Here is a 26,615-nt window from a genome sequence, read left to right on the forward strand (position 1 = left end):
AGGCGTGGGGGTTTTATGGGCTTTAGGACCTTTATTTGGTTGTTTTCCTTTGTAAAGAAAACTTGTTTTGAAGAAGGGCAAAATGCAGCTTCCAGAGACACCTAGGATGATGCCCCTCCAGCCGCAGACGGGGTGCGGATTTGGGGGGTGGAGAGGACCGGGGGGGGGCGGACTGGCGGCAGGAGGACCTGTTGTTTTTCCTGTTGCAAGTAAAAAGGAAACAAAGTGGGAAGTGGAGTGTGCGGGCTGTCAGCAGGCGGGGCGCCCCCACCGCGCCCCGCCTCCCTCCCTCGAGGCTCACTCGCGCCCAGAGCCTTAGCTCCTAGCGGCCGCCGGGCCGAGCCGCCCAGCCCCTGCCAGCCGCGCCGGGACGGTAAGCACTCGCCTCTGGCTGCGTCTGGGGAGGTCGGGGAGAGTACCGGGATCCGGCGCTTCGGGGACCTCGGGGACCGGCTCGCGGGCGTCTCCCGGTGCCCACAAGCGGTGCGCCCTGGCCGGGTGCGCCTCCCGCGTCTGGAGAGAGCCCGGCAAGGGGCGCCCCCCGGGATGGCCGCCGAGACCTGGGCGCGCACAGCTCCCCTGCGCCGCTACTGCGCGCCCTGCGGGGCCCGACGGGGAGTTCACGGGCGCGGCGGCGGCGGCGGCGGCGGCGGCGGTCGGGCTGCGCTCCCAACGGCGGGGCATGGAGCCCGGCAGCGCTCGGCCGCGTGCGCCCTGCCCCGAGCGCTGCCGAGCCGGCCAAGGGGGCGCTCCGGCCGCGCTCCCACTAGCGGTGCAGCCCGGTGTACCGTCCCCTGCGCCCTGGCCCTGCGCGCCCTCCCCGGCGCCGGCGAGCGGGGACCGGGCTGGGGAACCGCCGGAGTCGAGTCTGCCGGGCGCCCCCCTCCGGCCTCGCCCGGCGCGCCTGGGGGCCCCCGGGCCTCGGGAGCCGCTTGCCGCGTGTTTACTGCAGCCGCCAGCGGAGACCAGCCCCCGGATCTGCGGCTGAGCCTGGGTTACGGCGGCAAAACCGCCTCCAGCTTTGCATTTCCGGACTTTTTTCTACCCCCTTCTTTTTAATATTCTTACCCGTAATTCAGCCAGAATGAGGCTTCTTTTTTTTTTTTTTTTAATCGGGTTTCCTGTTTTTATTTAGGCTTCCTTCTCTGCACCTTCCTTGAAATCTGGGAGAGGGGAGCAGGGAGACCTTTGGTGGGGACCAGGATGCGGGAGCACGTAGCAGGCGGTGCTCTGCCGGGGTGGGGAGATGGGGGTCCAGAGAGCCAGGAAAGGACTAACGCGAGGCCCCGAAAAGCGCGCTCCCGGAGGGGACGAGGGTGGGGATGGGATTTCCGAGGCTGGGGTCGGGCGCCTGGGGAGGCCCGGGCTGGGGGTCCACGTACCAAGTGGCCCCGCGGCACCCTTGGGATCAGCCCAGTTTGCAGAGCGAGCGCTCGGGAGCCCTCGAATGACCGAGCAGCTTTCACTTGGTTCAGATCCCCTGGAAGGAGAGAGCTGAAGGTCTAGAACCCCAACAGATTATCCAGTGGGGCGGCTTCACCTGGGCTCCTGCAGAAAGCCCCATTTGCGCGCCGCCCGCCCCGGCAGAAATGTGCTGCACAGTCGCGCCTGTATGTGGGGCAGGTGTGCCCTCGGTGTGTATGTGTGTGTGTGTGTGTATGTGGGGGGGTCCTCTTTCAGGGGCTTCGAGGGTAAAGTTCGCCGCTCCAAAGAGACCCTGAAACTGAGGATTCATCCCACTGCTCACTTGCAGGAGAGAGGACGGTGCTGGAGCGCCTGGCAGTGCCTTGGTGTTCTGGTCAAGTGAATGGTACTCCTGGGACTCTTTCTGCCCCCCTCACAAAGAATCAATCGTTTTTACATACGTGTTTTCAGTTAAGCAGTCATAGGAGCTGACTGAAGTCTCCATTTTCCAGGGGAAGAAACTAAGGCCCAGAAAAGTTAAATAACTTTTTTTTTTTTTGCAAGTAGCTGATCCAGAACGCGCTGAAGAGTTCCATCATCTGTAGGTGCTGTGGTTTGCCGATTAAGGAGAACATTTCCTAATAGTTCTCTCGGTGTAGGGACGAGGACCCTTGGAGTGTCTTTTCAGAGATGCAGCCTCTAAGGGACCCACCTTGGTAATCCCCGGTAAAAGCCGCCCCTACTATTAACCACCAGGTTTGACTGCGGTGATTAAGTGGGCATAAAGAATCTTCTGATCGGGGCGCCTGAGTGGCTCAGTCGGTTAAGCGTCTGCCTTCGGCTCAGGTCATGATCCCAGGGTCCTGGGATCGAGCCCGGCATCGGGCTCCCCGCTCCGCGGGAGGCCTGCTTCTCCCTCTCCCACTCCCACTGCTTGTGTTCCCTCTCTCCCTGTGTCTCTCTCTGTCAAATAAATAAATAAAATCTTTTTTTTTTTTTTTTAAAAAAAGGAATCTTCCGATTAAGGAGGCTGTCACCAAATACAAAGAGATGGGAATAGAACTTTCTCTTCTGTTCTCCAGAGCAGGTATTTGCCAACCCTTATCGTTTCCACACCCTGCTGTGGTTTGATTTCTCGACTTCAGGATCCTATCATCCATCGTGCCTCATGAGAGCACTGCCCAGCACATGCTGAGGTTGGTTCTTGGGCCGCTTTCACAAATTCCTACAAGTAGTGGAGGACACTGGGGGGGGGGGTCGGGGCAGGGGACAGGGGTGAGGGTCGGGTCTCTTGAAACCTAGTTGGCCCTTGCCTGTTCTAAGACATCCGAGCTTATCTCTTTCTGAGCCCCACTGCCCCCCACTTCCTCTGCTCACGTTTAGAAACAGTGCTGGCCACGCAGCAAATAGACATGTTTCTGGAATTAGGGCAAGTACCCCAGAGGCGCTCCTGGCCACGCAGGTGGTCCCCTTCCATTAGGACTTTTCCCTGGCTTTCTTACGTCTAACAAGTGTTTATCGAGATCCCCGTCACAGGGGCTCTGCTAAAAACGAGGCAGGCAGGCGGGGAGGGTCCCAGCCCTCGGGTGGGTGGGTAGGGGGCTTATGAGACGCAGGCAGTCCACACATAACTAGAGACCAGCCTCAGGCCTGGTTAGCTTGTACTCCCAGCACTGCTGTGTCCAGGGAGATTGTGGGGATGTGAATGGGTGTGTGAGGGGTCAGTTCCTGCTTGTTTTTCTTCAATCGCACAGTTAAAGGGAGAAGTGAATGTGCAACTCATGAAGCAATTCCCCTTTGGCTGGCTTATTTTTCAAAACGATTTTTGTTTAGAGAGCAGTCTCCTCCCTCCCAGAGGCCAGATGCTTCTGCGGGTCTGGTGATGGGGCGTGGGGCCCCACCAAACGTTTCTTTACCGTGGGACCTTAGAAAAGCTCTTTCAGCCACTCCCCAGGGGACAAACATGTTTCCCAGCAAAGCTGTTGGAGGGGCAGGTCCAGAGGGAAGTGCTCCTGGAGGATGGGGGGGGTGGTTTGCTGCCCTGTCTGATGGCAGAGGCATGTAGTCATTGACCACCAGCTGCAGGACGGCAGGAGCCTGACTTGTCAGGAAGGGAGGAAGACATTCTCCTCTGTGCCACGGCCAGTGTTTCATAAATGGCAAGGCTTGCAAAACCCCTCCTCTCTCTCCTTGCAGCTAATGCTAAAACTGAATTTTCTTTAATTTGGTTGGCGGAAATCCCCCGCAATCATATCAGAAATGCTGCCAGTTTCAAGATGGAAAAAAAAAATTTTAAACCCCGGGAACCTTCCACCCCACTCCTTCCTTGCAGACCCACACGGTGGCCCCTTCTCCCCTCTCTGGGGGCCAGCACAGTCCACGGGGCCTGAGGTCGGTGCAGTGAAGGTTCCAGCTGCCCTGGCCTGTGAGAACCGCCCCCCACTCCTTCCCTAGAGGTGATAACCTGGCTCCCTTGGATAAGGGGGGGGGGGGGTCAGGACTTCTAGAAATGGGCGCTTCTCAAGGCCGCCTACTTTCTGGGCCGAGAGGGAGAGTGATTGGAGGAATGGGAGTGGCATTTCTAAAGTGGTATTTCAGTTCGCTTCTGTTTCACTCACTTTGGGGAAAATGCTTTCCACTTAGAGAAAGTGCCAGGAGAGTGGGGGGTGGGGGGAGAGGAGCTGCCACAGAAAGGGAGCAAGCTGCCTGGGTCAGATTTATGTCCTGGAATGATACTATATGTGTTTCCTGGGGCCGCTGTAAAAAATGACCGCAAATTCTGTGGCTTCAAGCAGCAAAAATGTATTCTCTCACAGTTCTGGAGCTCAGGAGTTCCGAGTCGAGGTGTCAGCAAGGCTTTACTTCCCTCCGGGGGCCTAGGGAAGACTCCATCCTGCCTCCCCCAGCTCGAGGCGGCTCTGGGCTGTCCTTGACTTGTGGCCATGCCACCCCACTCTCTGCTCCCTCTTCACTTGGCCTTCTCTGTTTCTGTGTCTTTCTGCTGTCTCTTAAAGGACACTTGTCATTGGATTTAGGGCCCATCCTTAACTTAATTACATCTGCAGCGACCCTTTCTCTGGATAATGATTTTCCCACATAATCCCCAGGTTCCGAGGGTTAAGACGTGGACACATCCCTTTGGGGCCATCATTCAGCCCTCAGCAGTTGGACAGGAGCACGTTTCTTTCAGCGTCTCCTGGGAAGGTGTTGAACACAGTTATCATTGCAAAGAACCAGCCGTCCCCTGCGTCTGGGCCCTGGGCTACTGCTTCCCAGTTTCCACCCTTCCTCTCCCTATCTCCAGCTTCCCTTTCCCAGCTTTGTGAACTGGTGGCCACCTTAGTAGTGGGCTCTGCCAATGGCAGGCCCCCTCCCAGGGTCCCAGGAGCAGAAAAGACAACTGCCAAGCTTGGAGGAGTTGCCCGCGGGCTAAGTTCTGCACCTGCAAAGAATTGCCCCTGCCTCCAGGCAGTCCTCCGGTCTCCCTCCTGACCTTCCCCCTTCCCTTCAAGAACAACTCCTTCGCTGCTCAGGGCCTCTCCCAGCCAGGGCTCCCCCCCACCCTCTGTTTGGGGCCACACAGCACTTCTCATTTTGGAGTTTTCTCTGTTGAGCAGCCCCCGCCCCAACCAGGAGAGTTGGGGGCAGGGCTCGGTTTTGCTGCTGTGTCTGCTGTGGGATGGAGCTGGTGGTGCTGAGAGGGATCCGGAGCTCCCCAGATCTGGGGGTGCAATTAAGGAGTGCTCCAGGGCTCTCTGGAGGGCGGGGCCACTCTCCTGCCTCCTCTCCCCCTCCCTCAGCCTCCCTGCCCCAGGGCAGGAGAGGGGGGTGAGTGTGCATTGCTGCTCTTTGCTTTGGTTGTGAAATCTGGGAGAAGTCTTTTCTTATCAACAGGGAAGCAAGGTCATAGCCCTGTTACTGAAATTTTGAAAAGTCACTTAAGTTATGGTGGGGTGGGCCAGGGCACAGAGGTGATGGAGGGATCTCTGCATGGAAGAAGAAGCATTATCTTTGGAGCCAGCCAGACTGGGTCTTAATCTCAACCTCATTTTATTTGCTGAGTGACCTGTGGCAAGTCACTTAACCCCCCTGAACCTCAGAATCCCCGGGGGTAACACGGGTATAGTAATATCGTCAGCCTGTAAGATTTCATATGTTGTCACGTGTCTAGCGCCAGGCACAGAGCCCCACGACGAAACACGCAATGCCTGTAAAGAGCTGGGGTACAGCGGGTGGCCCGTGAGTGTCATGATCCCGCTGTCCCCAACGCAGCCACTGCCAATTGGACTATCTTTTCCCTTTGGGGGAGGTGCACTTTTAATACAGTTGGACCTCATAAGCAGGTGGGTTTTTATATTAATTTTTGTGTCCCAATTGTCAAATATACACGAAAAACTTTGCCATCTTGACCGTGTCCAGTTTGGTGGCATTTGGTACATTCACACTGTCCTGCGACCAGCAGCGCCATCTCCAGAACTTTCTCATCTTGCAAAATTGAAACTCCGTCGCCATGAAGCAGTAAGGAGCCATTCTTCCCTCCCACCACCCCCCCCAACCGGCCAGCAATCACCATTCTACTTTCTGTCCCTCTGAATTTGACTGCCCTCTCTGCCTTATTAGTGGAAGCGTACAATGTCCTTGTGTGACCGGCTAATTTCACTTCGCGTAATGTCCTCAAGGTTCATCCATGTTGTGGCCTGGGTCAAAATGTGCTTCCTTTTTAAGACTGCCTAAGGTTCCATTGGGTGTAAATGCCACGGTTTGCTTATCCATTCATCTGTCCACGGACACTTGGGCTGCTTCTGTCTTTTGCCTACTAGGAATAACGCTGCTATGAACACGGGTGTACAAATATCTGTTCAGGTCCTTGCTTTGAATTCTTCTGGGTACATGTCCAGAAGGGGAATTGCTGGGTTGTTGGTAATCCTATGCTTAATTTTTTGATGAACAAGGCAGGTGCTTCTGTAGTTTGCTTCCTTCACTTGATGTCGGCTCGTTGGCATTCTTCCTCTGCTTTGTAACCAAGCCATCCTTCCCAGTGGTATTGTAAGTGTCCTAAGGGACACCATCGTTTTATCAAGCATCTTCCATTGTGGGACATTTATGTTGCTTCCAGCCACACACACACACACACACACACACACACACGTGCCCACGAGACTCTCAAGATACTATCGTTGACATTTTCCCATATTCGAGAATTATTCTATCAGGAGCACCTGGGTGGCTCAGTTGGCTACGCGTCCGACTCTTGGTTTTGCCTCAGATCATGATCTCAGAGTCAGGGGATCGAGCCCCACGTCGGGCTCCATGCTGAGCATGGAGTCTGCTTGAGACTCTCTCTGCCCCTTCTGGTTGTGCACGTGTGTGTGTGTGTGTGTGTGCGCGCGTGCGCACGCGTGCACTCTTTCTCTCTCTCTCTCAAATAAATAAATTTTGGAAAAAAAAGAATCATTGCATCAAAGGCATTGTACATTTTGATGGCTCTTCCTGCTAAATGCTTTTCCATTTAGGAAGACTGGACTAGTTTATCCCAGTGATACACAATAGTTTCACGACACTCTCACTAGTATTAAATAATATTGGGAAAAAATGTTTTACTCATAGGTCCCAAAGGTAATCATCTTAAATGTGTTTCTTTCATTGCTAATGAGGTTAAATAGCTTTCTTCTTGGCTCTAGCTGTGTGTATAACATGAGGTTTGCTGCAGTGTAATGCAGCGGTTTAAACCCTTGAACTCTGGAATCGGATGGATTCAGATTCAAAACCTTAGCTTCCCCACTTGCCAGCTGTGCGACCTTGAGTAGATTATTTACCTTCTCTGATCCTTGGCTTCCTCTTCTGTAAAATGAAGCTAATGCGACCTATTTGTCGGGTTGTCTCAAGGATTAAATGAGATCAATTAGATAATGAACATTGGCTGGCACATAGTTGACAGTCAGGAAATATTAGCTGTTATTGTCCTTACCATTATTCTAATTTAAGTTAACAAGTCTCCACTTACCCTCAAGATTCATCTTGTTTCCACTAGGGCAGACGGTACACACTTATGCCAAAGGGATTTAGGTTAAGCACAGGGATCAGTTTCCTGCTCTAAACACAGACAGTCCCAGAAGGAAGCCGACAGCCGCCCTCCGGTGAAATGGACAGTGTCCTTGGCTGTCTGGCTGGATTTGGGTGTAAGCCTCCCTAAGGCAAGCGGATGAGCCTGTGCCACGTGATGCTTACCGCCCGGGAGATGAGAAGAGCTGTGACGGGCTGCCCAGAATCCTGAACCCCCAACAGGGCTGTTTCTTCAGGACCCTGACCCCCTGCGGTTCCGCAGCCTCCGTCTCGTGCAAGTGGCAGATAAAGACTCAGTAGATGGTCGAGTCCAGAGCTCATTTTGGTGGCTGTTCCACAGCTGACCTCCAGATGCTCCATCAAACAGTTTGGGAAACTGAGGCAGGCACTTCAAAGGCAGGACCCCTGGGCTTTGGCGCCAGCCTGGGTTACTGTCCTTGAAGCCTGCTTTTGCAGCCCCTTAGAGGAAAGTGGGGGCCACTCTCCGGTAGACCTCGGGGAGCCCCAAGTGAGGGGCATGCCAGGGGAGCAGACAGTGCTGGGGCGTGCTTAGTGCATGCATTCTTTTCTGCTGCCCACCTGGGTCTGAGGAGGAAGTTAATGAAACCAGGATCTGGGTCTCAAATAACCTTTTCTCAAGAAGTTTTCTTTTAGGGGGAAAAACACTGAAAACCGTCAACTTTCCCCATCACCTGTCACTGTGTTCAGAGCCAAGGAAAGGACAAGCAAGACCATACCTCCTGTTTCTGGTGGTTCCTGGGTCTGGGCGCTGGAATCACCAGGTCCTGAATCTTCGTTCCCTATTGGTGGTGTGGCAAATATTTGAGTAATACGGCCCATCTGCCGTCATTTGGAAAGCCGTGAGGAGTTGTGGTCTTTTTTTTTTTTTTAATTAAATGCGGCAGCACGTTGACAATGTGGTAGTTTCTGAAGGCATGTGTGGCTTCATATTTCTGGTGGGAAGCACAGCGCGAGGCACAGTGTTTCAAGAACAAATGGAAAGGAAGCTTAATGTTAGTGTCAAAAGCCAGAACTTTAGAATTCAGTGGAAGTCCAGGTCTTAGCTTTGATGCTTGACACGTGGATAACCTTGCAAGTTATTTTCCCTCTCTGAGCCTCCAGGTTTTTTCCTGAAAATTGGGAACAAGTACTTCTTTTACTGGATTATCAAAAAGATTAGAAATAAGGAAAAACCTGTCGAAGGTCACAGGCTCTCCAAAAATCGCTATTTTTGCCATTGGATGAATGAATCCTTGCAGCCCACGTTACGGGAACGAGTGTTTTTTTTTTTTTTTTTTAAGATTTTATTTATTTATTTGAGAGAGAGAGAGAATGAGAGATAGAAAGCACGAGAGGGAAGAGGGTCAGAGGGAGAAGCAGACTCCCTGCCGAGCAGGGAGCCCGATGCAGGACTCGATCCCGGGACTCCAGGATCATGACCCGAGCCGAAGGCAGTCGCTTAACCAACTGAGCCACCCAGGCGCCCCAATGAGTGGGTTTTTAATGACAGGGGTCACTGATTGTTGGGGTTTGCTTGCGTCGTAAAGTCTATCCATCCGTCATTTCATCTGACCCTCCCGGGGCTGACCCGTATGAAAGGCACAGAGCATGTGGCAACAAATAACCACCATTTTATACATAAAAGTCAGAATGGCTTTGTCCTTTGCTATCAGCCTGCTTCTCTCAGATGTGTCAAAGCCCAAAGTTTATTTTTTTCCAGCTTTTTCTAACCCTTCATTGTCTAAAGGAGCTTGGCAAGTAAGAGCGGAGGGCTGAAAGGGTGAGATCTTTCTGGGCCTTTTCTTCCTTCGGAGCGGAGGGGTTGAGAGAAGCAGCCCCTGGACTAGCCCACCTGGCCTGGACTTGCAGGCAAGAGCAGTTTGCCCGTGAGGTCTGCCTTCCAGTGACCTTGGCCATGGCAATTGGACCTTGGCCGTGGCAATTGGACCTTGGCCGTGGCAGTTGGACCTTGGCTGTGGCAGTTGGACCTTGGGTCAGACCGGTCATTTGAGTGGCAGCAGCAAGACGGGGGGCTACAGAGTGGGCGAGGTGCCCTGAAGGCAGCCATCCCAGGAGCCCTTGTGCTGCAGGTGTGTGGGAAGGTGGTTGGGGGAAGGTCTGGCGGCTGCCGTGACCTTGGCCCTCATGGACCATGCCTCTCCTAGAGGGGATGGGATATGCAAGCCTGGCCTCCTGCAGCCCACTCCAGCCATGACCTTGCTTTGAAGCTTCCAGTTTTATTTTTAACACGAACGTTAATTTTACATTCTATTCCATGATAAGCCCGTGTTTATTTTACTAGGAGGCATAGTTCGCCCTAAACATTGAGTCAGATGGATGCTCTGGGAAGATGTTTGTGTTTTTTCTGTGGCTTCCGCTACTCCCAGGACAGCATCTCTCACCATAGTTTGAAAGGGTGGATCAGGGCAAAACAGCGTGAAGGATGATTGGCCACAATCGTGACAAATTGTAAATGGTTTAATAGGAGTCCCGTTTTCCTATGTGATTCGCTGGTTGAGTTGCCAAAACTCTGGTTGGTGTAGAGAGTATTAAAATGCTACCCCTCAAATCCAGGGGCGCCTGGGTGGCTCAGTCGGTTAAGCCTCCGACTCAGTCTCAGCTCAGGTCTTGATCTCAGGTTTGTGAGTTCAAGCCCAGCTTGGGCATGGAGTCTACTTGAAAAAGAAATAAAATAAAATGCTATCCCTCAAATCCAGACATTTTAACCTAAAACGCATACATGTACGTTGGTTCACTGATGCACAGATGCAAGGCCCCAAGGGCTTCAGCCTGAGCTGGCTCTTCATTCTTGCAGGGGGCCCACTGAAGGGGACAGTCCCTGTAAACTTTGCTCCTTCCCCCTGGTCTCTCATGCCTTGGCTATTCCGCTGCAATGGAAAGTTTGTTTTAATGACTCCTCTTCACTGGGTTTCTAAAGCCTTCTGCTTCGTTGTCATGGAAACGGCTCTTTCTTTATACACCCATATTTCATCTGCTTTTCCTCTTCCGTGTCGTTTAATTACTAAGGTGAGCAACTGACATGAGCTGATGTGGGCCCAACCAAGCACAGCCAATTCCTGTTAGCGTGCAGGGACTGGGGCCCTTGGGGAGGATCCTGCTGGCCCCAGTGGTCAGCACGCTGAGGCCATCGGCCAGGTTGGGTTGGAGAGGGCATGGGGAGCACAATCCGCCCCTGAGTCTGCGGGGGAGAGGTTGGGTAAGGCCAAAGGATAGAAGGAATCGCAGCGCAGGGCCAGGGCGGGTCGGAACTCCCGGCCGAAATTCACCAGCCCCTCACTCTGAGAATGGGCACCCCCAGCTCTGGAGGGGAGGCATCCAGAACCAGTTTCTTTTTCTGTGGAGCCAATCAGCAAGCATGCCTACTTCGGCGTTTCCCCATCGGTCAGCTCAGAGTCACCACCTTTGTTAACCGGGCTATTTCTTTGTCTGATAATTATAATGGCAACACGCACCCACTCTGTGCTAGGCGGTGTTGCGGGCACTTTGAAAATGCAGATTTATTCTTCCAAGTTATGTTGCGATCCCTGCTTTATAGAAGGGGAAACCGAGGCATGGAAACACTTAGTAACTTACTTAGGGATTGCCCAGCTAGGAAGTGGCAGGGCCTGTTCCTCACCCCTGTGCTGGCTGTCTTCAAATGTGGCTGCGTGTGGGAGGGAGCGCTTGGTTGGGGCAGGGGGATCTGGACCCCAGGCAGGAGGATGGGCGAGGCCTCTGGGAGTCCGTGGCTATGCAGAGGGGCTTCCCAGCCCATTCTGACCGGTCCCCTCTCCCCACTCCCCACCCAGGACTTAGTTGGGCAGCCCTCCCTGTTCTTGCTGGTCCTGCAATTCTGGGAGAGCTGACATCCTGGGCTCTGGTCCTCTAGAGCGAGAGAGGCCAGGAGGATGCGGCTTCTGTACCCAGCCCCGCCCCAGTCGGCCCAGGGTGGTGCCCCTTCTCCCCCTCTGTCCCGAGGAAGCAGGGCCTGCCACCTGAAATCTCAATCGCCTCCTCGCCCAACTCTTGAAACTTTTGCAGGAAGTCCGTCTGACAGTCCTCTGCTGGTGGGTGACAAACAGGGCAGCAGGACTCAGGTGTCTCTTCAGTCAATGGCCCCAATCCAGTTCCTTTGCCCTGACCCAGGAGAGGCGGTGTGGCGCGGCCTTGACAGCAGCCTCCGGGGTCAGCCTGGATCCGACTCTCTCATTCCGTAGCCGTGCGGTTGTAACCTCCTTGAGCCCCGCTTTCCTCCTTCACAAAACGGGAGGCCTGCCTTAGGGGCTTGGCGTGACCAATAAATAAGAAAAGAGACAGAAGGCACCTACACTTTGCCGGCTGATGGCAGGTGCCCAGCGATGGGCTCTGCCCTGATAAACTATGCAAGGCTGTTGTTCCGGACAGAGTCTGAACATGTCCAGAAGCTCCCAGGGGCAGAAGTGGCCTGGAGTCCTGCTCTGGGAGGGGAAGGAGGTGACCCGGGGGCACTTGCCGAGGAGAGACTGGCCCCACGATGGATGATGGAGGGAGGTGTTCAGAGCACTGTGTGTCATCCCCAACATAAGTAGTCTGCAGATCTGGGGTCTTGCGAGAACAGGAGGGAGGGAGGACACGTAAGCCTATGGCCGGACGGGGAACTGGAGTGTTGAGTGCCTGGGTAAACGGCCAGCTGCAGAGCCAGACCCCGGGAGAAGGGGGTAAACCGCCCCTTAGCTGAGACCCTTGAGAAGGGGACCCATCTCCACTGCTACCCTCTGTGTGTGTGTGTGTGATTAGCTTAGGGGGTCAGAACAGAAGGAGGAAGTGGAATTTGCAGTTTTAAAGGATATTAATTATTAGGGGGTCTTGATATTGGGGCAGTCTAGATCTTCTGGGTATTATAGGCTGGGATCTTGCCCGTGGATGTTTTTAATATATGTGCTATGTTTTATAAATGTGTGTATGCGTGTATGCTATATATTTTTAATTGTATAGGATCAGTGCAAGCTAGTTATGAAACGTTTGTAAAATACAGATTTGCCAAAGAAGAAATCCATCATCTACCTATCCTAGAAAACCCCCACCACTCAGCGGTTCCTGATATTTTTCAGATTTTAAATCCTTTTGAAAATCTGCTAAAGATCATGGACCTCTCCCCCAGAGAAAGGCTCTTACAGTATAATGTCAGGGGGTTCCTGGGTGTCTCCCAAGTTCATCCTAGACTCATTAGGATGCACCGAAGGACTGTTTGGGTCCAACCACTGGCTTCTCTGCATTATGGGATGCTGCCTCCAAAACCAATGTCGAAGGCCAGAGAGAGACAAAAGATTCCAGCACCACCGAGGGCTGCATAAGACATTCTTGCCCAACAACTTATTCAAAGTCTGCTTTGAGAGGCGCCTGGGTGGTTCAGTCAGTTAAGCGTCCGACTCTGGATTTCGGCTCACGTCATGATCTCAGGGCTGTGAGATCCAGCCCCACATAGGGCTCCACCCTAGGCATGGAGCCTGCTTGAGAGTCTCTCTCCCCTCTCCCCCTGCCTACCCGCCCTTACTGCTCACGCGCTGTCTTTAAAAAAAAAAAATCTGCTTTGAAGCTGCTTCTGTTTTCAGCCTTGACCACCTCTTAGGTACCATGTATGAGTTTACTCTGTGCTGTTTAAATCCTTTCTTTTGTCTAAAATTCACTACTCCTTTTGGGGGGCTTTCAGCAAGGACCGACTCACGTAAATCATTTGATGACTCTCTCCTGTAAGGTCAGCTCACTTACGGGGACAGCTGAGCTTTGGGATAATTGCCTCCTGTGGTTTTGTGGCCCTCCCTTGGCTTGGCAGGTGGAAGGGCCTAGGAGAGGTGGGTGTACATCCTGGGTGGGGGGCGTCATCTACAGAGGATGGGAAGTCAGAGCCCATGTCCAGGCTCAGCATGTTGGGCTCTGCGCAGCCTGAAACCAGGCAGGGTCTCCCTGGAAGATTAGCAGGCAAACCTCCTTTTGCCAAGTTTCGGGGAGCTGACTCCAAGCATCCCACACCACGGCATCCGAGGCTTTGGTTAGCTATCCTTTGCACCATGGTCTCTGCCCCAGGCACGGGGAAACCCTTCTACTTCGTTTCCCCAGCTTTGCCGGTGGCCGGCCTCCCTAGGTGCCACTCCCTACTTGGGACCGGTGACCTTGCCTGAGCTCCTCCTCCTCCTTTTCTAATAAAACAAGCTTTATATTTCACTTCATGTGCACAATTCCACGGTTTTCCTATATTTACAGAGTTGCACAACTGTTGCCGGAATTGACTGTAGAACATTTTCATCACCCCAAAAAGAAACCTCATACCCATTCACAGTCACTCCCCACTTCTCCCCAGCCTTCCCGGCCCTTGGCAACCATGAATCTCCTTTCTGTCTCTATGGACTTGCCTATTCTGGACATTTTGAGTAAATGAAATCATACAGGATGTGGTCTTTTGTGGCCAGCTTCTTTCACTCAGCCTGTTGCCTCTTCTTTAGAAACATGTCTGACTCATACAATTACAGTGGAGGGGTTGTTTCTACCGATCATTTACTCCATCACAAGTATTGATGGGGCATCTGCTGTCCTAAGCCTGCTGCAGGTGCCGGGCCACACAGCAAGGAACACAGCAGCCGCGGAAGGTATATTAGTCATCTATTGCTGTGTAACAAATGATCCCAACACTTAGCGGCTTCAATGACAAACACTAATTACCACCTCACGGTTGCTGTGGGTCCAGAATCTGGAAGGAGCTGGGGCTGCAGGTGTCTGGAGCTGGTGTGTTGGCAGGTCTCAGTGACTGTCCTGCTGATGGCCAGTTATCTCCCCCCCCACCCCCCTACCCCCCCACGTGGGCTTCTTCACAGGGCAATTTGTGTCCTTCCAACGTGGCGGCCGGCTTACCCGATATTGAGAGATGAGAGAGACAAAGAGGCCAAGGCTAAAGCCCTCAGTTTTTGTGAACCTAATCTTGAAGGTGATGTGCCATCACTCTGCCAGATTCTCTTGGTCACACAGAGCAATCATGCTATCATGTGGTGGGGGCTGCAAAGAGGTGTGAATACCAAGAGGGGCAAGTGACTGGATATGGTTTCATATGGAGAATGGCCCTCATGATAGCGAGCTCCCAGCCAGCTTGTTCATGAAGGGCCCACCGGGCTGCTTCTGAACGAGCCTTGGGTTGGCTGTGAGTTTTCTGGTTCCAGGCTCCACTCAGGCCTCCTCCACCTTTCCCCGCTCCGTATTTGAAACTAGGGAACGGAGTGTGTAACTATATACATTGCCCTTGGTACCACCTGATTTATCCACTTCACATAGAATAATTTTTACAGATGATTTTCCAGGTATCTGTGAATTCTGTGTGCATTTCTATCAAATGAATGAGTCAGCTTTGGGATTTCCTTTCATTTGTGTGGTCCAGAAGGATGTTGACTAGAACCGTCCCCGGGATCCATCCCAGTGGGTTTGATACTTCCCCACCATGGCCTGGGGTCACACCATCCCACAGAAGGTGCTGGAGACACCTTCTTTCCCAGATGGCCCATGAGACTGTGTGGAGGGGGAGGGTCAGGTCTTGGTAAAAGGGACATATATCATGCATTAAAAAACTGAGCCTCATACCCTGGAGTAGTTGGAAGCTTTGTTGTGAGAAGCCGTTTTAGGCTCAAACGCATTTAGTCAACACAGAACGGCCAGCAGATCAGTTGCCTGAGTCCCCAGGGCATCTTTCAGGAGCCTTGATGTGTGACTCACACAATGAATGCCCTGTTGGTTCCATTTACCCCCCTTTACCCTAATTTCTCCCAGTACATATACACTATTGATCTTCTCCACAAGCAAGGAGTAGCTTTCCTTCTCTAAAAGATACAAAGAAGTCTAAGACGGGGCATCCTCCCACGAGGATCACATTCTGGAACTGGAGAGACCTCAGACTCCGGGAAACGGTGGCGGAATGCAGTGTGTCCCCGGATGCGCTGCTGTGAGGTCCTGGCTAGAAAGCCCCCTCCAGAGGCTGCCCCGTTGATGTTTGCCTCCGCCGGCCGAGCTGGGCACTGTGTGCAGGCACCTGCTTTTACAGCTGAGGAAACAGCTCTGGAGTGGTTAAGAAACTCTTCCAAATCCAGATCTAACGCCAGGGCTCATGCTCCTGCCTTTTGCGAGAGAGTCCCTGCAGGCATGAGTGCTTTTGGTATACCCCTCTCCACCCCAAGTCACAAACTCAGAAAGCCTCAATGATGGCAGACTTTTGGTCTAAGCTTGGGGAATTGGCCAAAGGAAAAAAGCAAGAAGCTCCAGAGTCTAATTAACTTCGCTTTTTAAGTACAGATGAGGCAGTTTTGAATTAATGGGGGGTGAGAGTCTTGAAGATTAATGGAAATATGTGAAGATGGCAGGAGAACAGGGGCCAGACGTTCCTGTAATTAGGCTCCCTCATCTGTGCGCCTGGAGAGTAAAAAGATCAAGGGGACAAAGCCATGTGGGGGTTCTGTGAATAACTAGGGAAACTCTCTCTCCCCTTTGAGGAGGATTATTTTCCAGAGTCCTCCTGTTTTTCCTAAAAGAATTAAAAACATTTAGCTGTGCTTTTTTTTTCCTTGTTAGTTGCATCTTATTTTTACTGACTGTAGCATTCCTGTTCTCGACTCTACTCCGCATCCTATCTGATCACACCTAAAAATGCTGTAGGGCAGGAAGAATCAATTTCCCTCTATCCTTCTAGATTCTTGGCTGAGAATCCCCCACCCAAAGATAAAAAGATGGGTTAACAGGAGAAAAACATATTTAATTACTAAAGGATGGGAGCCCCACAAAAAAAATATGAGATTCAAAGATGTCACCAGGGCAGGAGGCTTTATACTTTTTATATTTTTTTATTTTATTTTATTTTTTTTTAAAGATTTTATTTATTAGAGAGAGAATGAGAGATAGAGAGCACGAGAGGGAAGAGGGTCAGAGGGAGAAGCAGACTCCCCGCTGAGCAGGGAGCCCGATGTGGGACTCGATCCCGGGACTCCGGGATCATGACCTGAGCCGAAGGCAGTCGCTTAACCAACTGAGCCACCCAGGCGCCCCGGCTTTATACTTTTTAGACAAAGAAACAATAAATGTATGAAGAATTGACAAGACAGAGAGGTTCGGGTTTGGGGTAGTAAAATGGTGAAGTAACAAGGTTCGTTTATATGGACTTCTTGGCCCTAAATCTCCAGTCCCTGGTGATAAGGATGCCTTCTACCCTCTCCAGCCCCCCACCCCAACCCCCTGCCCCTTACAGGGAGGGGTACCTTTCACACATGAGATTTATCTCCTGCTGTCAGGGGGACAAAGGAGGTTCAGAGTGTCCTTCTTGCATTGCTGTTTCTCAAGTACCTTTTATTCAAAACAATCAGGATGCCAAAGTGGCATATGGGGGTGACTATTCTAAACCCCTACAATGCAGAGTGCCAAATGTGAATAGGAAGAGCCCACCAGAATTCCAGGAAGATTGGTGGTTGGGATATTGGTGGGCAGCTGGGAGAAGCTGACATTTCCTCACCTTGAGCTTACCTGGAAGTGTCAGGAGAGAGGAGGAGGTGTGACTAATGGAGCAGAGAAGTTTCCCTCTTACGGAGCTTGTTGATTGTAGCAAGGGTTCTCACGGGTGGGAGCAGAGAATCATCTGGTTTCCTGCCTTGTGCTTGGGAACTTATAAAGAGGATCCAATCTTTTGGCTGTAGCAAGTAGGAGGGCAGGAATCTAATTTTTCTGTTTACTCTGATTTCCTAAGACTTGGGGAAACCTATTTAGCCACCAAACTAATTTATTTAGACCCTCGTCTGTATTCCAGAAAGGATTTAACATACCTGAGCCCCGAATGAGGCAGGAATCAGGACACTTGGGTGGTCCTTTCCTCTCCACCATGTTGAGCACGTCACTCCGTCTTTGCATGTTTCCCATCTATCTGTGAGAGCAAACGCTTTTCGAGCAATTACTGTACACACCAGGTACTGTTCTAGAGACTTTTCACTCACCTGTATTAAGTCACCTCATTACCTCCCAATTATTATGTGATGTGTCTTTCTGGATTTGTTAGCGCAGTTTCAGTACGTTGTTCTAATACGGGCAGGATGACTTTTGGTGGCTTCTGCCATTTTCAAGGAATGCTGGCTTTTCCTTGGGGCTCCAGAGGAACCAGTACCTGACGCTCCCAGTTTGAACCCCAAGCCATGCCACTGGGTTCCATTGCTGATAAAGACCTTGTCTTTGCACTTGGCTTTCCATGCTGGAAAGAAAGCGAAGTCTGCAGGACTGGGCCCCTAAGGAGAAGGACACGCACGGGGAGAATGGGGGAGTGGAACCGGGAAGTCTGTCTGCCCACAGACAATCTCTCCCCTGGCTTGGCGGCGTGGGGTCATTATCCTTTCCTGGTTGGGTGTTGTTGGGGAATACTACAGACCCCCAGCCAAGATGGTTGTCAGAGAGAACTCTCAGCTCAGTCAGCCTAAGATCGGGCTGTGACTTCTGGCGGCTTATGTCTCATCATCATACTGCACCTCCACCCCACCCCACCCCACCCCCACACCCCTACACTCCCCGCCTGTGAGTCAAGGGCAGCTCAGCAGGAGGCCTGCCCTCCACCACCCTGACCTCCTTTGGACTGTCTTCCGCTGCACTGCTCCCCTTCCGAGCTGGGGGTGGGAGGAGTGAAGGGCAAAGTAGAAGAAGCCAGCGGGTGCAACCCTGGGGTGGACGGGGTGGCATGCTGGGCGGTCGCCATCCGGGGGCCCAGGCTCCGCCTTTTCCAGACCTCCTCTGCCAAGTGCACAGCCACGCTGCGCCATGTGGATGGCTGGGTGAGGTTCGGTGTGTGAATGTGCATGATGGGTGTGTGTGTGTGTGATCTCTGTGTCTGTGTCATCGTGTGTCAGTCTACATAATTGTGGGGGGTGTGTGTCTTCGTGAAAGTGCATCCGTGTGTGGCTTTGACCTCTGTGTCTGAGTGCGTGTGAGGGAGTTTGTGACTTGGTGTGTGCTTGTGTGTGTGAACGTGTACGGGAGTGTTTGTCTTTGTGAGTGTGACTGTCTGTGACATCAGGGGCTGTGGAGGGGGGTTGCTTCCTCCAGCCCTGAGATGCCAGGGACTCCGGACCCGTCTCTGACAGGGTTGCCGGGTGCTGGGGACGGGGACACAAAGGTCACCAAGCGTGGCGGGACCCCCCCCCCCCCCCCCCCCCCCCCCCCCCCGCCAACCCACAGCCCGGCCCTCTCATCCCAGGCTTCTTCACGATTCCAGGAGCTTAGGGCTGTTTTTCTCCTTTTCCTCCTCTGGGGCACTGGGCGACGCTGGGGCTGAGGGAGGCCCTGGGGGCTCTCGGATGGACGGGCCCTGCCCCGGGCGCCTCACCTGGAGCACTCACTGCAGGCGGAGTCGACCACCAGAGTCATCCTCAGACCACTTTCGTGCACCCCACGTCTGCCGCACCTGCTGGGACACCGGGGTGATTCTGAACTCACACTCCCCTCCTCCTCCTGCGCTCCACGGTGGCAAAGCTTGAAGTCTAGGGCTGTGGACTCCCAAAGAACATTCTGCAGGACACGGGACACTGCGGGGCAAGAAGCATTGCAGTCCGGTACCAAACCAAGGTGGTTCCGAAGCTAGCCCTGCCGCTGCGTGCGGACCTGTGTGCGTGTGAGGGTCAACTGCTTGCCCTCGGAGCTTCGGGTTTCTCATTTACAACCCGAGGGAAAACAGCACCCACTTCGCAGGGGGATGCGTGGATTCACTGGAGCGCTGTGTGAGGTGCAGGGCGGGGGGTTACGCGTTATTGCACCAACGCCCCGCCAGCGCGAACGTGGTTCATTGTAATGAATGGATGCACTAGCGAAGGTCCCTGGCAAACTCGTTTACCTTCCGAATCCGACCTGTAACGGGAACCCCGATGGAAAGGAAGGCCCAGCGGCTGGGGAACAGCCCGCACACCGGATGGGAGCCCAGAGTCCGGGATGCCCAGTTACGCGGGTGACCCCGGCTCCGGATCAGTGACGGAGGTCCAGTGACCCGTCGGTTCTGGTGACTCCCTGGGAACCCGGGAGGGGAGAGCGGTTTGGCGGACCACCAGGCCCCGTTCCCTTTGCAAATGGCACTTTCAGTTCTCCGGTTACGAGGCGGGAGGGGGGCCAGGACCAGCGTGCGCACGCCGCCCGGGGTCCCGCGACGGCTGGCGGGCTCCCGGCTCCAAGCGCACACCCCACCTGCCGGCAGGGCTGGAGCAGCAGGGGTCGGGGAGGATTTGCAGCGGCGTCCGCTGCGCTCCCCCGCGGTCGCCGGCTCTCCGACACTCCGCCTGGCTGGGGCTGCGAGAATTTGCGGACGGTGCCCGCGGCGCGGCGGGCCCTGGCCCCGCCCCCCGGCCGGCGCCCCGCCCCCGGCCCCGCCCGCGCCAGCCCGCTGTCCGGGCCCCGCCCCGGGCCGCGCCCCTCCGCCGCTGCCCGGCTCGCCGGCTCCGCGCCGCGGGCCTGCCCTCAGGCCCCCGCGGGCTCGGCGCCGCCGCCGGGAGGCTCGCGTAGCTCCGGGACCCGCCCGCCGCGTCCCCTGGGCAACCGTCTCCAGGGAGATCGGGCCCCGCCCCCGGCACCGACACCCGGTACGGAGCCCACCTGTGCGGGCGTCTGCGGGGTCCCAGTGCCCCCCTGAGCACACCCCGCCCCGCCCAGCGCGGGGCTTTGTCCGCCTGGGGCGATCGGGGTCCAGGGGCGTGGGGGCTGGGGGAGGCGCGCGCGTCCCGGGGCGGACCGGACCCGGCTGGGGAGGCCGAGGCAGGGGGCCGCGCTCGCGTTGTGATTCTCGGGTGTGGGCTGGTTCATGCTCTCCGGCTCTCCAGATCTCCATGCATCCCTTTTGTGCCTCCGGGGGGGCGGGGATCGGGGTGTCCCGCTGCCGCCCTTGATAGGATGAGCAGGGCCCTCAGCCGGGCTCCGGACGTGGACGCGCCTGTTCAGGGCAAGCTGTTTACTTGTCAGGGACCCAGCAGTTGCCGTGCGCATCTTCCCCTCCCCCTGTCCCCGATTCGGGACGGAGCATCCTGCGCTGTGTCCATTCCTGGCGTTGCCTCCCAAGCTTTGCCCTTGAACCCAGAGGGCTAGAGGGCGGCCGACCCAGATCCTGAGGTCTTGGGCAGACTGAGGGCCCGAGCAGAAGACGCACCTTCCTCCGGGAAGAGCCTCCTTCTTGGCCGCCCTCTTGTGAATTCTGCCCCAGCTCCCTGTTTCCTGACCTGAATTCCTGAGGACTAATTCCTTCTTGCTTTCCCTAACTCTTCCTTCCCTAGGTTCCATCATGCTTTCTGCTTTGTCTTTCCTCGTTTTGAAAGTGCTTTCTCTATAATCATGTCTCATTTCCCTGTGACTGAACTGCTGGGTTTTGTCCTCTTGTTAAACTCCATTGGTCAGCAATGGAAGTTCTTTCTTCCTTAGCTCCTGGAGCTGACCTCTCGTTTCTCTTGGGAAGCCCTTGCCATCCTCGCCTGGATGCTGAGTGGAGAGACCATCCAAGTCCCCGTTCCCGGGCTCCTGCAGCAGGGTCCATGGGATATCCTTCCAGGGATTAGTCTCTCAGCAGTGAGAATTCCAGCTTGGACCCTGGGAAATGTATTCTTGGAATGGACACCTTTTCCAACTGCTTCCCAGCACTGGGCTTTTTGCTTATGGAGAAGCAAATGGTTTAGGGGACCTGATCCTCAAGAGCCCTCCCTAGCCTTGCCCAGGGGCTTCCCGCTGTGGAGGTGGCTGCGCCCTGAGCCGCGGGTTGGAGAAAGGGGCGGGTCCTACTCTTAGCATTCAGCCGGCGGGGCTTCCGGCTTCCGGAGCTCAGGTGTCTTCCTGTCTCTGGGGTCAGATTATTTCCAGGAGTGGCCGGCAGTGGGGGAAAAGAAACGCCACGGATGCATTGAGTGGGCGGCCCTCTCCCCACACACCTACGCGTTTCACCTCCAGCAAGCAGGGATGAGTCTTCCTGTATGATGCAATTTAGTACTTGAGTAGGGACCTCAAGTCCAGGAATCTGCTTTTTACAGCCATTGAATGGAACTTGAACCCAGGCTTGGCACAGATCGTTCACTTTGCCTTCAAAAACCAAACCAAACCAAACCAAACCAATGAATACTTAAGAATGATCTGAGTTATCTGTATCTGTGTGTGTGTGTGTGTGTGTGTGTGTGTGTGTGTGTGTGTGTTCCTGTTTCAGGCTCTGGAAATGCTCCAGTGCTTTGCTTCAGTATCACCAAAGGAGCTGGGGGGTGGCACTGACGTGGGTTGTAAGAAGAGCCCATCAAGCAGAATGTGATTGGTTTGCAAAATGGGAGCCTAGGTGAAAGAGTAGCTTTTGAGCTAAAGTCCTGTGAGGGAATGCATAGAAAGTTTGTGAGACTTTCTCTTTTAAAAATTTCATTCATTCATTCATTCTCCCCCCCCCCCCCCAGACAGATAAGGAGCTCAGAGTCAGGCAGGGGCGGAATGGTGCTCATTGATTCCAAAGCATCTTCTTTGATCTGCCAGCCAGAGGGGCATTTGCTGCTGGTCTTTCTTGGACCATTCCAGAGAGGTAGGTTGGGTGAAGGAGACAAATGTGTGGGGAAGAAGAGATGTGATTTTGTAGACAGCTTAAGAATTTGAACAGACTCCGCCCTCCCTGACCATCCAGCCAAAGGAGAAGCTCTCTAACTTCCGGTCTAGGACTAGATCATGCAAAGGAAGAGAATGACCCAAATGTGTTCCATGAGCCAACAGGTGAAGTGAACTAGACCTCGGCCAGCTCCCCAGGAGAGGGGTGCTGCTCCCTTTGAAAGGAAGGGGGGCCCTGCTCCCAGAAGCCCTGGAGCTCATTAATAAGCTATTTGACTTGCTTCAGTCATGGTAGAGTTGGGCTGGCCCATCTGGGGAGAGAAAAATGAAAACATTCTTCTGAAGGGAATGGATTGAATTCTTATAACTCAGCTTGCTTCTCAAAGAATCCTTAGGTGGGGACATTCTGTTTCTCCAGAGAGTTGGCAGTCACTGTATCAGTAAGACAATGCTCCTTGGAACTTCTTAGATGTTTGCTGGGAGATGAATGCAGTCCTTTCATTGTGCAAATGAAGAAACTGAGGCCAGAGACTGACATTGGCTGAGCATTGGCTTTGGTGCCTGGGGCTAGCTGGGTATGGTTAGCAAGCTCCCAGATTGGCCGGCCACAGTCCCATTTGCAAGCCCTGTGGGTGCATAGCTGTGCTCCGGCTGCAAAGTCCGTTCCTTCTTATCTGGATGCTTGAGCAGCTCCTGTCATTTCTGATGGAAAGAAGCATGGGGTTCCAGCATGGTGTCATCCTTGGAAGCTTCCCCCCTGGCCCCACCCCAACCTCATTTTCTCTAGATCTTCATCAGTACTTTCCAAACGTCTTTGTTAGTGCAGCTCTCTTTAAAAAGATCAAGATATTGGGGCCCCTCGGTGGCCCAGTCGTTAGCCTCTGCCTTCGGCTCAGGGCATGATCCCAGGGTCCTGGGTTTGAGCCCCGCATCGGGCTCCCTGCTCAGCAGGAAGCCTGCTTCTCCCTCTCCCACTCCCCCTGTTTGTGTTCCCTCTCTCGCTGTGTCTCTCTCTGTCAAAATAAATAAATAAAATCTTAAAATAAAATACAATAAAAAGATCAAGATATTAAAAATAGAATTTTGACCTATAGAGTAGATAAAAACAGAGTGCCCTGTGGTCCAGGCAGAGACTGGCCTAGGACTTCCACTTAACACCCTGTCCCACTTCTGCCACCCTCTAAAGACCTTGGGGTGCTTCTATGGAACCCCAGGACCCCCTGGAACATAGTAAAAAACCATGGATTGTGTAGACCTTTGTTGGAGGATTAGAGTTTCTTCTATACACCTCTTTACCTACTTACAATATCTTGATTCTCTCTTTTTTTAAGATTTATTTATTTATTTGAGAGAGAGAGAATGTGCACATAGGGGAGGGACAGAGGGAGAGGGAGAGAGAGAATCCCAAGCAGACTCCATGCTGAGCACCGAGCCTGATGCAGGCCTTGATCTCACAACCCCAAGATCATGACCTAAGCCAAAACCAAGAGTCGTATGCTCAACCAACTGAGCCACCCAGTAGCCCCAACAGTATCTCGATTCTTGTTTCAGCAGATGCCTTTTAATAATTTTTAACCCTCATGCTTTTTTATTTATTAAAAAATACTGATTTATGGGCGCCTGGGTGGCTCAGTTGGTTAAGCGGCTGCCTTCGGCTCAGGTCATGATCCCAGGGTCCTGGGATCGAGCCCCACGTCCGGCTCCCTGCTCAGCGGGGAGCCTGCTTCTCCCTCTCCCTCTGCCTGCCTCTCTGCCTACTTGTGCTCTCTCTCTCTCTCTCTCTCCGTCAAATAAATAAATAGAATCTTTAAAAAAAAATACTGATTTACTGTTGAAAGTTTGCCAAAAAAATTAACATAACCTACCCTCCCCTACACCCCCAGAGAACCACTGTTTCCTTGATGGAGTGTCCAACCCCCAAACCCCCCAGAAAGCCTTCTATGTGCCTATCTTTGGAAACTTGATTTTTATGTATTGTTAATTATTATAATGAACTTCCGTGAAAACTAGTAACGTAACTAATTGAATGCATATGTTTCTCCTGGCTCTGCTTCAAAAGCCCACTAAAATGAGAATAAAGGAATAAAATAGGACTAAATCCTTAAGGAAACAGAAAAGGAAATGATTGAGGATGAGGAGGAGGAGTGAGCAAACGCACTGAGAGACAGAAGGCAGGTCGGTAAAAGAGATGCAAAGCTTAGAATCTTGAATGTCCCATGCTGTGGTAGAAGAAGGCTGGTGTGTTCGAGGACCCACCAAAAGTCCAAGAGTGGGAGCTACAGTGTTCCTGGTGACAGGCTGCAGGGTGGGCTGGAAGCAGGAAGATTGATGAAAGGTGTGTGTTGGAGCGACAGACCCCTCTCTCAGCCCACATAGTTAGGTGGCTCCCTCCTCCTTCCCAGCAGAAGATTCCTGTTTTCCCAGAGGTATTGCTGAACCAGAGTAGCTCGGGGCCAGCCTGGGGTGGAAGGAGGCTGTGTGGGGAGCAGCTGAGGGCAAGAGACACTGCATTGAAAACAGAAAGATTCAGTGAAAGTTTATATACTGAACAGTGAGACCATTTCCTGGTTGGCTCCCAGAACATGGCAGCCTCCTTTATACCACTCTCTGGTCAGGGCCTTGAAGAACTTCTCTCTGATGAAATTGAGCTCACAAGAAAAAAATGACCCTCAAATACTAACATTGAAGAGACACTCTTGGAAAGCTAGCTGGCTAGCTTTGTCATTTCACAGCGATGGCTCCCAAGCAACTGGCCTTACCTGTGCACAAACAGCTTTGAGTGCCTCTCTCTTAAGTTTGAATAGGGCAGCTATGGATCATCCCACATAGAATGAAGCCTCTAGCATGAAAGATAGAGACCCAAACAAACAGAAGAAAGGGAGCCAGAAGTCATAAACATGGTTGTTTAAAAACAGGAATACTTATGAAACAATAATAAGCTCTTGGATATAAAAACTCTGATAGTAGAGGCACCTGGCTGGCTCAGTTCGAAGAGCGTGCAACTCTTGATCTCAGGGTTGTGAGTTCGAGCCCCATGTTGGGTGTAGAGATTACTTAAAAATAAAATCTTAAAAAAAAAAAACCCTAATAGTAGAAGCAAAAATTTCAATAGAATAGAGCTGGAGATTGAAAACTAAATTTCTAGAAAGTAGAACAGAAAGACTTGAGAGAAGGAAAATGGGAAAGAAAATAGAAGAAACCTGGAGAATCAGTTCGGGACTCTTGATATCCACCTCAGAGGAAACCAAGACAAAGAGAAAAATGAAGAAAGGGAAGTTATCAAACTACAGGAAAAAAATTCTAGAACTGAAGGAACTTGAACATGAAGAGTCTCTGAGTAGTACCCAACAATGAATAATAAAAGACATACTACATAAAAGTAAAGTATGTACTACAGGACATCATCATGGACTTTCAAAACTCCAGAGAGAGAAGTTGCCAAAAGTCAACAGAGAGAAAAGGGGCCACATCTAGAAGATCAGATAAAAGAATGGCACTGGACTTTACAAAAGCAACACCAGAAGCTACAAGACAATGGAACAACTCATTCAAATTTCCAAAGGAAATTAATTCCTGAGCAAGAATTCTGTAATTGTCATCCAAGCAAAATAATAGAATAAAGGCACCTTTGTAGATGTGAATTTTCCAAAGCTCTCTGTGTGTGCACCTTTGTATCGGTATTCAAGGAAACTAGTGGAGATTGTACTCTACGAAAATGAGAGTAAACTAAGAAAGAGGAACAAGTGATACAATATATGATTGTCTCTTGTTCTCATTTGGCTCCATTTCCAAATGGCTTTCAGTATTTCAGCTGTTACCTTACTCTGAGTTTTGCAAGTGTGGAGAAAAAAAAAAACAAACAAACACCTACCCCATCATGGGAACTGAAAAGGACTGACTTCCAAGCTTTCCCTGTAGCCAGGACCTGTGACCTAGACTCCACAGATGAGATGTACCTATGCTGTATTTTGACAGAGGAGAGGGATGAAGCATGTGCTGTATCCGTGGTTATGGCGGTGGCAGCAATGATGGGCTACAAGTTCAACTTGTTGGCACGGAAATGGCAGAAGTACAAACTAGCATTCAGTATTCAGTGGCAAATAGGGGCAGTTTTGCCATCAGACATGCATCATGGAATCTAGTGTACTAGGTTCTATTTCTTCTTTTTTGTTTAACTTTCTGTTTTTCTTGGAGTTGATAAGCGCCTCATCTCTTATTAGCTATGTTTGCAATGTACTACTAATTCTTCCTCAAGCTCTCCAACAGAACTGTGAGACTCCTCACAGTGCAGCGAATAAGCCAAATAATCTGTCAGGAAATTTTCTGCTTAATCAGTGGGAGTTGGCTTCTTTACTTACAACCAAGAACCTTGACTGGTAGAGAGGATGATGAGGAGAATTCCCATAATAATGGTGAAGCAAAGTTCCAACGGTACAGCTGTGCAGCTCATCTAGAGATGAACCAGGCGAATTTGGAGCAGTATGGCTGAGGACCCCAGGAGGAATATAAAAAATGAAGCTGATGGATTATCTGACATATTTACCATCTTAGGAAGAGTTTTATAATTCTGT

At 52.3% G+C, this 26,615-nt stretch overlaps 1 protein-coding gene and 1 long non-coding RNA gene across 5 annotated transcripts in view; one reads left to right on the forward strand and one right to left on the reverse strand.

The window, feature by feature from the left end:
• The first annotated feature begins 308 nt into the window (after positions 1 to 308).
• PIK3CD (phosphatidylinositol-4,5-bisphosphate 3-kinase catalytic subunit delta) overlaps positions 309 to 26,615 on the forward strand; it is a 49,003-nt gene continuing 22,696 nt past the window's right edge. For 2 of the 4 annotated variants that reach the window (XM_027598963.2, XM_027598997.2), the window contains exon 1: positions 309 to 373. The gene's annotated coding sequence lies outside the window, so the exon portion shown is untranslated. Of the gene's footprint in view, positions 374 to 2,414; positions 2,492 to 19,936; positions 20,070 to 26,615 lie in introns of those variants that run through there. The other 2 variants (XM_027598984.2, XM_027598973.2) reach the window with 2 other exon arrangements.
• LOC113924788 lies at positions 16,727 to 17,715 on the reverse strand. The gene is made up of 3 exons (XR_003520801.1): positions 17,289 to 17,715; positions 16,993 to 17,156; positions 16,727 to 16,815 (listed from the first exon to the last, which is right to left on the reverse strand). It is a non-coding gene; the product is annotated as an uncharacterized LOC113924788 (long non-coding RNA).

The sequence above is a fragment of the Zalophus californianus genome, chromosome 4 (assembly GCF_009762305.2).
Source record: "Zalophus californianus isolate mZalCal1 chromosome 4, mZalCal1.pri.v2, whole genome shotgun sequence".
Taxonomy (NCBI): domain Eukaryota; kingdom Metazoa; phylum Chordata; class Mammalia; order Carnivora; family Otariidae; genus Zalophus; species Zalophus californianus.